Here is a 12,021-nt window from a genome sequence, read left to right on the forward strand (position 1 = left end):
GCCCTTTTGGGGACGGCCAGTGGGGACTGCTGGGCGAGTCCGCTCGGTAGGAAGTGGGAGGAGCCCCGGAGGAGGGTGGGCGGAGCGCTTCTCCCTAGAGCCGAAGGGGCAGAGGGCGGGGCTAGGGACTTGGGCGCCTCGTTGCCATAGTTGCAGGGAGGGAGGGAGGGAGGGAAGAAGAGGAGGAGGAGAAGGAGGAAGAGGAGGGAGGGGGATGTGGCAACGCCGCCGCTGCTACCGCCGCCGCAGCTGCTTGAGCGCCGCTGTCTCTTTCCCGGCGGCGGCTGAAGGGAGCAGCTGCGGGTCTCTGCCATATTGTACGTCCCCCTCCCTCCCTCCTCTTTCCCTCCCCCAACATCCACCCACCCACCCTTTAGAGGCACACGCCTGACGGTGAGTCCGGAGCGCCGCCACCGCCGCCGCGGCGCCCTCCTTCCTCCGCTGCCCCCTCCCCGCCCGACTGCTGCTCGGCGCTCGCTCGTGGTTCGCGCCCTTGTCTTCCCCGCCCCCTCCTCAAGTTCGGCCCGGGGCGGAGGGGGGGGGGGGCTGCCGCCGCCGATGGTGCGTGAGCCTCCTCGGACTGGGCTCGGGACGGACGCGAGCGGGAATGTAGGAGGTCCGTGCGGTCTGTGTGAGGGTGGCGTCTGCCCTGTAGGGGGATGGAGGCGGAGGCTTCTGGGGTTTGAGGAAAGGAGAGGGTCTTACGTGGGAGAAGTTTTTGGGGGAGGTTTGACGCTCGGCGGGAGCGGCTGCGGGCGAGGTGTCAGCTCTGGCGGGGAATCCCCACAGTGCGCCCCCCGCTGTGAGGCGTGCGGCGTCTGAGAGGCTGGGGGTGGGGGGGAGCGACGAGGTGAGCCGGGGCCGGGACGGGCCGCCACTGGGGCAGGAAGGAAGTCACCGCGTAGGACGATCGCTTAGTACGCGGGGCTAAAAATAATTGGAGAAGTGGAAAAACTGCAGTTGGGGTATGTGTTGGGGGTGGGGATGCCGGGGACTGCTTCGCCCTCCTTCCCCCAGTGTCAGCCCCAGCTGTAGCGTTAGCGGCACCGGCCTGCTTCGCTGGGGCACAGTGGGTGGGGGTGTTGTGCAACACGGACACTTTGGCCGCGTGTGCGCTACGTGGTGAGCCTTTGCCCTTCAGACCCTTCCCCTGGAGAACCGGGAGGCTTCTTAGTGTGGGGGGGAGGAGGAGGAAGGAAGGTTCTCTTTATAGGGGTCATAAGGCACATGTTAAGCTCTTCCGCCTTTCGCATCTAGCCCAGCCCGGGGTATGAGGAACTGGGAGGGGGAGGGGGACAGGGGAAGGGAAGGAAGAAAGTGACTCGAGTGTCTTCCCCAGCCCTCCCCGTCCCCAGTTCTCTTCCCAACTTCTTGAAACTGGCCGCAGGTAGGTTCGGGGAGGGAGGAGAACGGCCCGGGAGCTCTGCTCTGGCCCTTCCTGGTTGTGGCGGCACCCCCTCACGAGGAGGAGCTTAGAGGCTAATGTCCCTCCCTTCCGAAACCTCCTCTTTGCAAAAAGCAACTTTTTACTGTGCAAAAGGTGACTCAGCCTTTCTTTCCCCACCCTGTATCTGTGAGCAAATGCCATTTGGAAAGAGGTAAAGCGGACCCCCTCCCCGGCCAAATGAAGCAATTGTTTTATCTTTGGGTTCGCTGGTGCTTTTCCCCTCCTCGTAGTTGGGATTGTGATTGACGGGTGACCAGCTACGACTGAGAGGCCGGACAGCTGGGGGCAAAGGCTTTACTGGAGTCTGTCTTTAGAGCAGAGCCACAGCTACCTTGTGGCTGTGAGTTGTCAGAGGTCACTGCAGCTCTCTTTTGCACCCAGTCCTCGGATAACTTCTTGCCTTCTCTATCTTTTCGTTGAGTCATCCTTAAAACCTGGTGCTGGCTACTCAGTAATTTAAACAGGAAAGATATAGTTGATAGAATTGTGGCATTCCCCAGGCCAGGAAAACGCATGTTTTGACTTTCTTAATTGTGCAATTTGTCATTAGAAAAGCTCTTGCTTTGATAAATTTTTTTGATTTGCTATTTTTTTTCCTGCCAAAAGTTTTACTTCACCTCAGTAGCTTGTGTTTTTCTAATTTTAAAAGGGAAACTATTACCAGAAAGGATTTAGATAAGTTTTTGATATTTAACACGAGTCTCAATATTGGAGTTAGCAACTGTTTGTTGATTAAGTTTGTTATGGAAATATTCTTCGATTTTGGAAGTGAGCTGCTTTTTAATTCTCTTGAACTACTGTGAAAGATGAAATGGGTTTTCAGTGAATGGGAGTTTTAGTTCTGAAGAGAATGCATGACATCTGCAGTAATGTATGTGCAGATAAGTTGAACATATGAAAGCATAATCTAGGTTTAATATTTATGTCCTGAATTCCATAACTTTATACTCTATATACTCAAATATTACTTGGGAAACAGACTACTTGGCTACATAAAGTTTTACCCTATGGAATTTTTTGTTTCCCCCCCCACCCCTAATCCAGTGTTTACTTTAAAAACTAACCATTGAAAAGCCTTTAAAATGGGCACAGTGTTCCAATAGAAAAGTTTGGCTTTGTATTATCTGTTTTTGGAATGATGACAAAGTAACAATGGACTTCAATAATGTGATGAATGGCAGTCAGTCGATAAAAATGTAGGAGACTAATGGGGAAAGTAGGTATGGAAGTGAATAGAACCTGGGGATTCAGACGTTAACTTTGTGACCCTAACAAATCACTTAACCCTGTTTGCCTCAGTTTCCTCATCTGTAAAATGAGCTGGAGAAGGAAAGACAGATGCTTTAGTGTTTTTGGAAAGAAATAGGATCAAGGAAGAGTCAGGACTGAAGTGACTGAACAACAGGAGATTTAAACCAAGAGACCTGGAAGGAAAAGATATGTAAAAGGAATGGGAAATCCCCTAGAATCTTATTGATCATTTCTCCTAGCAATAGAATGTGGCCTTATTATATAATCAGAATACCATAGGGACATTAGCCAATATCTGATTATATTTAACTATACATTTTAAAAAATTGCGAAGAGTAGAATGTATGGTTTCATGTGCAGTCTCTAGAAAACTTGTGCTTTGGAATATTCTTCTTTGGTTACTAAATTTAGAATTGTTTACGTCAATAAAACTTAGAAAAGTTTAACTCAAAAGATTTAATCTGGGTGTGATTGATTTATTCTACTTTTATTAAGCTCATTGATGCAAAAGGGCTCAACAGAATTTAAAAAGGTAGAGAAAGCCCCTCCTCTCCACCCCCAGGTTATAATCTGTTAGCTCTGGTACTTAAGTTTCTTATCTGTAACTTTAACATCTTGGCTTTTGTCTTGCTCTTAATAAAATATCTGCTTTGCAGTGATCATATAAAAATTCATCAGCAAGTGATTAGATATTCTAAGAAATACAGAATACATTTTAAAAGATTTTTTTGCTCTCAGATTGGGAAGGCAAGACTAACATTTCTAACATATTAACAAGAGCTGCCAATTTAATATTCCTTAGAGAGGTGTCAAGCTGCATTAAAAAAATTAGTTGATATATTTTGCTTTTTGTATCTGAACATATCCTCTGTCCTATGGGGGAGGAAAGAGGAGGTCTGAGGGGAATAAATGAATGAAAAAAAGGGGGAAAAACCAGTTTAGGAAAATTAACCAACATTAGCTTAGTTTGATGATATAAACAGATTTCCATATCCATCTAGTTCTCCAAAGAAATGAGATCTTGTCTCTGGGGCTAAGGTTGATTATAATAATCACACATTAGTCAGGCATTTTAGGCTCCATGACTACTCCTTTCCTCTCCATCCAGACTAATTTCATATTACTAATATAGTCTGTGTTGCAGCCAAACTAGTTTACTAGTGGTTCTTTGGACTCTACATGCATGGATTTTCTGAGCAGACACTGGAATAAATTGCCTCCTTCCCTCTTCCACTTTGAACCACTAGTGTTTTTATAGTGTCTGGTAAATAAATCCCTTATTTCCAGAGTTGATGGGATCACAGATCTAGTGTGATAGAATCTTTTTTTTATTATTAATTTTTATAATTATAACATTTTCTTTGACAGTACATATGCATAGGTAATTTTTTTTTTTTTTACAACATTATCCCTTGTATACCTTTCTGTTCCAAATTTTTCCCCTCTTTCCCTCCATCCCCTCTCCTAGATGGCAGGCATTCCCATACATATTAAATATCTTATAGTATATCCTAGGTACAATATATATGTGCAGAACTGAATTTTGTTGTTGTTATTGCAAAGGAAGGATTGTATTCGGAAGCTAAAAATAATCTGGGAAAAAAACCAAAACAAAACAGTGCTCATAGTTTATACTCATTTCCCACTGTTCCTTTTCTGGATGTAGCTGATTCTGAAGGTCCCTTTCCCTTCTTTAGTATTTCCTTGGAATATAAGCCCAGGAGTAGCACTGCTGGGTCAAAGGGTATGCACATTTTGATAACTTTTTGGGCATAATTCCAGATTGCTCTCCAGAATGGTTGGATTCTTTCACAACTCCACCAACAATGCATCAGTGTCCCAGTTTTCCCACAGCCCCTCCAACATTCATCATTATTTGTTACTGTCATCTTAGCCAATCTGACAGTTGTGTAGTGATATCTCAGAGTTGTCTTAATTTGCATTTCTCTGATCAATAGTGATTTGGAACACTCTTTCATATGAGTGGAAATAGTTTCAATTTCATCTGAAAATTGTCTGTTCATATCCTTTGACCATTTATCAATTGGAGAATGGCTTGATTTCTTATAAATTAAAGTCAATTCTCTGTATATTTTGGAGATGAGGCCTTTATCAGAACCTTTAACTGTAAAAATGTTTTCCCAATTTGTTACTTCCCTTCTAATTTTGTTTGCATTAGTTTTGTTTGTGCAGAAACTTTTTAATTTGGTGTAATCAAAATGTTCTATTATCAATAATGGTCTCTATTTCTCCCTTGGACACAAACTCCTTCCTCCTCCACAAGTCCGAGAGGTAAACCATCCCGGTCCTCCAATTTATTTATGATTTCGTTCTTTATGCCTAAATCTTGGACTCATTTTGATCTTATGTGTGATAGAATCTTAAGTCTCATCAATTCTCACTGTACAATGAAGTTAAGTGACCTACTTTAGATGATAAAACTTCATTGGAGATTTTAATCAAAATCCTCTGGCTTTAGAGGTTGGGTTCTTTTCCAGTTAGAGAGCTGATAATGTTTATCATTCCTGAAATTACTTAGTATTTATCTGTGGGTGATTTGTATCCCTCTAGTAGGATAGAAGCTTCTTGAAGGCAAGGGATATTTTGTTTTTTAATTCCGGTGACCTATTCCAGTGCCTTCGACATAGTAGTTATTTAATAAATACTTATTTGTTTAAAGTGAGTGAAAGAATAGTAACCAGCACCAGACAATAGGTGATTGTATAATTTAAGTACTAAATTATGTTTTGCAAATTAAGTACTGTAGGTAACATCAGAGGACTTGGGAGCAGTAAGGGTAAAACTTCATGGAGAAAAATTGGACTTAAACCTAGTAATTTACTCTGCCTCCTGAATTTACTTTTGTGGTCCATCCTTCATACTGCCACCATGCTGTGGTAATTCTTTCTTAAATAAAACAGCTAACTACCTCTGCTCAAAAACTGTTGTCCTTCCATTAACTACAGAATTAAAGTACCACATTCTAGGTTCATCCCTATTCTCGAACTACATGAAATTTTCATGCCCTTCCTTTGACTTTTCCTACATGATGGCCAGAATTGGGTTACTCACTTTTCCTAAAATATAGCTTGTACTTTCTTCCTTTCCAGATATCAGTTCTGCCTAAATTGTAGTACTCTCCCATTTCTTCCCCTATGAAAATCTTGCCCTTAAAGTCCAGCTCATTTGTTTCAAGTTTTCTTTGATTAACCTGTTTTTCCTAACACCGATTTAGCACTTAACTAATAATTGACATTCCCGCTTAGATCTCTTCTTTCTAGGAGAGACAGCCAGTTTTGTACTTTGGGACAGAAATTGTCCTAATTTTACTATGAATTAGCCATGTTACTTTGAGCAAGTTACTTAAACTCACTTAAGTTACTTAAGTCAGTTTTCTGTTCTGTAAAAATTGCCTTATTTAATTGATCTAACATCCACTGATTATCAATATTGATGCACCTCTTTTTGCTATTTCCCATTTTTCTACCCAAAAAGGGGAAATTGAGTCATTTTATGACTCTTTAGATCAGACTGATTATCCAGTTGGCTATTAGTAGTCCTTAAAAATCTTAAAAACTGATAGTATACATTTGTTATCTGTAACAAGTAATTTTTTTTTACATTATGTTTACCCAGTGAAATTAATAAGCTTATTAGCTTCTCAGTCTTGTACATTCTATTTCCCAGAGGTATACAATAGACCTTCCATAAATATGTCAGTTGAAAGGTTTGTAATTAGAGTATGAATGTTAAGTATTATAACTCTGAATTTGGATTAGTATTGAAAGCTTTGGGTTCTAATCTTAGCCCTTTGTCATACATTAGCCATGTGACCCTGGGCAAGGGCCTGAACTTTTTTTGTTTCCTCTTCTGTAAAATGTGGGAGAATAATTAGATTGCTCGCTTCATGGAGTTGTTTGTTGTGAGGACTAAATGAGATAACAAGGTGCTCTTTAAAAGTGAAGGTATTATATAAATAAGGACAGTTTATTCCAGATGAGGCTAATGAGCTAGTATGGAATGAGCCGTTTAGATTGTAGTAGATGATAAGATTAGAGGTTTTAGAAGACCTTGAAAACCTGGCAAAATTTAGATTTGATTCAGTGGAAAACAGCCATTTGAAGGGTTTTGAAGTGGAGTGACATGGTAGAAACAGTTCTTAAAGATTAATTGGGTAGCAGAGCATAGGGCTTCAGAAGTATGCAAGGCAGCCAGTTTGTTAGAGAGAATGAGGGAAAAAAAAATGAATTGGAAGGGATCACACAGATGGTCTAATCTAACCCATACCAGAATAATAATTCCCTTTACAAGTAATGCCAGCAAGTTGTCATACAGCCTCTGCTTGAGGGATTCTAGTGAAGGGCAGTTGACTATTTCCAGCAAACCCTTTTTTTTTTTTTGTGACAGATCTAATCTTTGAAAAGTTTTTCCTTAGATAAATCCTAAATATGCTTTTTTGTAACTTCTAGTCATTTGCTCCTTAATCTGTCTTCTAAGACTGTAACAAAATCCCTCCTGGAAAGAGTCCTCAAAGGCCAACCTTTCTATCAGTTTAGCTAAGTCTTCTCCAGATTACCCATTCCTAATTATTTCAACTGATTTCAACTTTTCCTGTTTTATAGGATTTATCATCATACTAGTTGATTTTTCCCTAAAAACTCTTAAGCTTGTCAATGTCTTTTCCAAAAAGTGGAATTTAGATATGGGTTGACCAAAGCAGAATACTGGTAAAATTATGACTTTTTACATACTATGTTATTCAGTGCAATCTTTTTGGCTGTGAGGGTACATTGTTGACTCATTGAGCTTTCAGTCTGCTAACATACTTAGATCTTTTTACGAATATTATTTTCTTAGCCAAGCCTCCCACTTCCTGTACTTGTATAGCTGATGTTTTTAGGTTAAATTTCATTTTGATTCAACCTAATTTTTTCTGAGAAATTAAAATAATTTTTTTTCAATTATCTGTAAAAAAATTTTAGCATTAAATTTTAAAATTTTGAATTCGAGATTCTCTCCTTTTCTTCTCCTCCCCCCTCTTTGTGAAGGCAAGCAGTTTGATACAGATTACATGTAAGGAGGCCTTTAAAACATTTCCATATTGGTTATGCTACAAAAGAAAACACAATCCTCCCCCCTCCCAAAAAAAAAAAAAACCCAAGAAAAATAAAGTACAAAAAAAAGTATGCTTCAGTCTACATTCAGGCTTCACCAGTTCTTTTTCTGAAGGTAAATAGCATTTTTCATATTAAGTCCTTTGGAATTGTCTTAGATAGATCCTTATATATTAGCCTACTATTCTCTTTTTGTATTAATTTTTATCCAGTGTGCTAATTCCTCTAGGTTGTGTTATCTACAGATTTGATGAGCATCTCATCTGCCCCTCCAGTCAAATTCCTGTCTCTCTACTGAAATTATCTTAATTGCTGAATCCAGTGACCTTCTGGTCCTCATCTCGGTTGACCTTTCTTTCTGCAGCTTTAGATATTGTTTTCTTTTGGTTTCTTTGATAATGCTCTCTTGGTTTTCTTACTTAGTCTTAAGCTGGATCATAATTTTCTCATGACTTTGTCTTGGACCTATAGTAGAGTACTACTTTACCTTGGTGATCCTATGATTTTAATTATTGCTTCTATTCAAATGACTTCATAAATGTACACATCTAACTTTTATCATGACTTTATTAAAAGTTTTGGTCTGAATCACGACCTGCTTGTCTGACATTTCCATGGATGCCTCAAAGGCATCGTAAACTCATTATGTACAAAATAAAAACTCTTTCCCCCTTAAACCTAGCCCTCTTATTACTTTCTATTTCTATGTAGGGCAACACCATCTTTTAGTAACCTATTTAACACTTGTTTCAGGAATTGTGCTAACCAAGTGCTGGGATTAGTTAGAAGCAGCTCTACCTTTAAGGAAATTAACCTTCCAATGGAGAAAAAGAAGGGAATTACAACATGAATATAAAAGTATATACAATATACATACAAAGTAGATAAAAGGTAACTTAGAGGGCTGGCGCTGTTGACTTTCTAGAATATCCTGTTCCTGTGTTCTTAAATTAATAGGGTAATTATTGTTCCTTAAAAAGTTTACATGTAGGTGTTAAAGACACTAAGTTGGTCTTTGGGGGGAAAAAGGTAGGAATTTACTTTTTTTTTTTTTTTTTTTTTTTAAATTAATGGAACAATGCTATGAAAAGTCCATAGAAAGTTTATTGTACAATAAATAACAATGCATAGTGAATGAAGATTTAATTAACTGATTGACTTGATTATCCAGAAAATCTCTTTAAATTGTGATTGTTATTAAAACTCTAAAATTTATTTGTGCTTATCATTTCTCATCTCATTTCTTAAAATTTCTGCTTAAATTGAATAAACTGAGGTGCACAAGTATCATTTCTGTTTAAATATAGCCACCTGAAAATAATTTAATGTGATCTGACTTCTCCTTAGGGTCCTTGTTATGAAAAATTGGTTCTTACCTATGAGAAGATTAAGCTGAATTTGTACTGTTCAGGATATATTTTCAAAATAGACTTTTTTGAACAAATCCTTGAGTAAGTTATTTTCTTGTAATTTGATACTTAAGAAAACAGATATTTGAAAGTTCTAGTTTAAAGTTTAACATATTTGATTTAATGTTAGTCACAAAATTATGCATCCTTGTCAATTTGACAATTTACTATAAAGATTTTAATTATTCAAAGGATCTTTTCACAATATCCTTTAACTTTCCAAATTTTGATTTTTGGAGGATGTTTTTATCACATTAAATTTTGTGAAGTTTTTTTTTTTTTTTTTTAGCAAACTTATTGAATTCTTTGAAAATCATATTCAAGCCTCTCTAATTCTTTTAAACTCATATTTTATAGCTGCCACAGGTTATGTATACCCAAAAGCATTAAAATCTGTTCAGTGGCCTTGATTATTTCCCTCTAATGAGAGAGCATTTAAGAATCAATTATTGCCTTTAGGGACCATGTGAGAAGGGTCATGGGACTATTTTTCTGTTGTAGATGCACTTAAGTGTTTGTGCTTTGCTGATATTGCCTCAGGTTTCTCTATTTTTTAAAAAATAAGACTTAAGTTTTAACTAAACATAGACTAAATAGAATTTCTATGGAACAAAATTTTTGCAACATTTTACATGATGCTGAATATTTGTTTTGATACCAAATAACTTTTTTTCTTTTAGAGGTATTAATCACATTTTTGTTTTTTATAGAGAGAAGAAAGGTAACCTGAATCACCAGGGTTTTCTTGAGCTAAGACATCATTTTCATGTATTTATAGTTATGCTGTCATATGCTTTGGAAGTTTGTATTGGTTTATATTCTTTACAAATGAAATTTTACATGGTATAATATCATTAGTGTTTTTAGTGGTGGTATTTTAAAATGACAAAAATGTTATTAAAAAAATTTAAATATGTAATCACTTTTGAATCTATAAGTTTATCATGGGTACTCCATCTACCATTCTTGCCTCCTACAATTTCTTGTCCATGTCTTTCTGTAAATTATCTGCAAAAGATCCTTCCTAGATGCCTTTCTCATGAATAAGATCGATCTTCCAAATTTTAGTGTACCTTTACTCTTGCTACTTTACCAGTCTACTTCCTTTTCCAGTCTTTCACTGGTATAGTGATGTCTTCTGTAGATAATATCTCAGAATTCCAGAGATTTTCAACTAGTTCAGTCCATACCTGCCAAAGAATCTTTTCAACTGCAATTCCAGTAATTAGTGGTTTAATTTCTGTATAGAGATGGTCAGCCATCATTACCTCTTGAGATAGCCCATTTTACTTTAGAATGACTTTGATTGTTGGGACATTTTTCCTCATGGAGATCCTAAATTTGTTTCTCTGAAACTTCCTTCTGCTCATTCTATTTAGTTTTGTCTTCTGAAGTCAAACAAAATAAACACAACAAAACTATCTCATGATGCTTATCAACTAATTATTTGAATTATATTTGAATTATATCATGATTCCTCTAACTTCTGTTAATTAAATAAGCCCATTTTATATGCTGAAACCTGTTCATTCCTACTACTACATACGTGTCTGTTCATTGATCTTTGCTTCACCTGCAGTTATCATTCTTCAGAGGTAGTTTTGTTCAATGTAGTTACTACTGGAAGAATAATAGTGTTAAAAAGATGAACTTTAAGGATAATGACAATTTAAAATTTTAGAAAGTGCTATAAAAATTTCTAAATACCATTTAGGCTAATCTCTTCTAAAACCCTTTGGATTTAGTTTTTTTGACTGTGCAGTTCATTTGCTAGAAATACATACTTTGTTTTTCATGGTGAGTTAAAACAATCTCATTTGAGTGACAGTGGATTTGAATGAGAAGGCTCCTGTAGCCTTCCAGGAATTGATATAATTAGCACAGTGTCATCTGCCAGCATCCTATCTCTGTCAATTGAGCTTTGAACCAGGATATCATCCATGGCACTGGTAAATAGTCTTTGTGTTTAATGTTTATACTTCTTCAGCTGTGAAATAGATTTATCTCTTTGGTCACATCTACCATTCAATCTTATGTTATTTCAATATAATATATGACATTTTATTAACAGTTTAAAAATAAATATTCATAGTATTAATATGACTACTTCAATATAGTCTTCTAAATGAATTATTAAGGATTTTCAGTACAGACATTTCCTAGGCAAATCTGCTGTCAGACAGAACAGGCCAATAACAGATAATCTATACTTCCTCTTCTTACTCCTATCCTCATGTTTCTTTTTTGATGACGAATTTTATAGCCTTTCTTTACTTTTTTGCATGTAGACTCAAAAAGGTTGACTGACTAATATAGAACATAGAAAGTACCTTTTATTAAATTGTACTTTCCCATGACATTGTGTTTAGTAGGGCACTTTGGATTTAATATATTAACAGAATGAAAATAATAACCTGAATTTTTATTTTAAGATGCAATTTTTCTATGTGAATCATATAACAATCAACTACTATGATCTTCAGGAATATACTTCTCAATCTTGCTTCTTTATGTTTTTCTAAGAAAAATCTGCCTTGTTTCTTATGTATATCCCTTCTATAAATACAAGCTATATAAGATAGGTGCTAAAGATGCAAAAATGAAACAAACTTTGATTTCAGATATCCTTTCAGAACCTTCCCACTCTAATGGAAAGTAGAGGATAAGATATTTATGGAAATTCCTGTGATCAAAGGCAGAATATAATTTCAAGTGCAAGCTAAAGAGTGCAGATAAAATGCTCTGAGAAAAGTGAGAGAGAGGTTATTTTCAACTGGGAAGAGGATATAGATCATCCTAG

The 12,021-nt window shown here is 37.5% G+C and overlaps 1 protein-coding gene across 3 annotated transcripts in view; it reads left to right on the plus strand.

Annotated features, from left to right (window-relative positions):
- Positions 1-248: 248 nt before the first annotated feature.
- FOXN2 (forkhead box N2) overlaps positions 249-12,021 on the plus strand; it is a 61,763-nt gene continuing 49,990 nt past the window's right edge. Inside the window, exon 1 of one of the 3 annotated variants that reach the window (XM_074286784.1) lies at positions 249-393. The gene's annotated coding sequence lies outside the window, so the exon portion shown is untranslated. Of the gene's footprint in view, positions 394-462; positions 617-12,021 lie in introns of those variants that run through there. The other 2 variants (XM_074286786.1, XM_074286785.1) reach the window with 2 other exon arrangements.

This window comes from Sminthopsis crassicaudata, chromosome 2, assembly GCF_048593235.1.
Source record: "Sminthopsis crassicaudata isolate SCR6 chromosome 2, ASM4859323v1, whole genome shotgun sequence".
Taxonomy (NCBI): domain Eukaryota; kingdom Metazoa; phylum Chordata; class Mammalia; order Dasyuromorphia; family Dasyuridae; genus Sminthopsis; species Sminthopsis crassicaudata.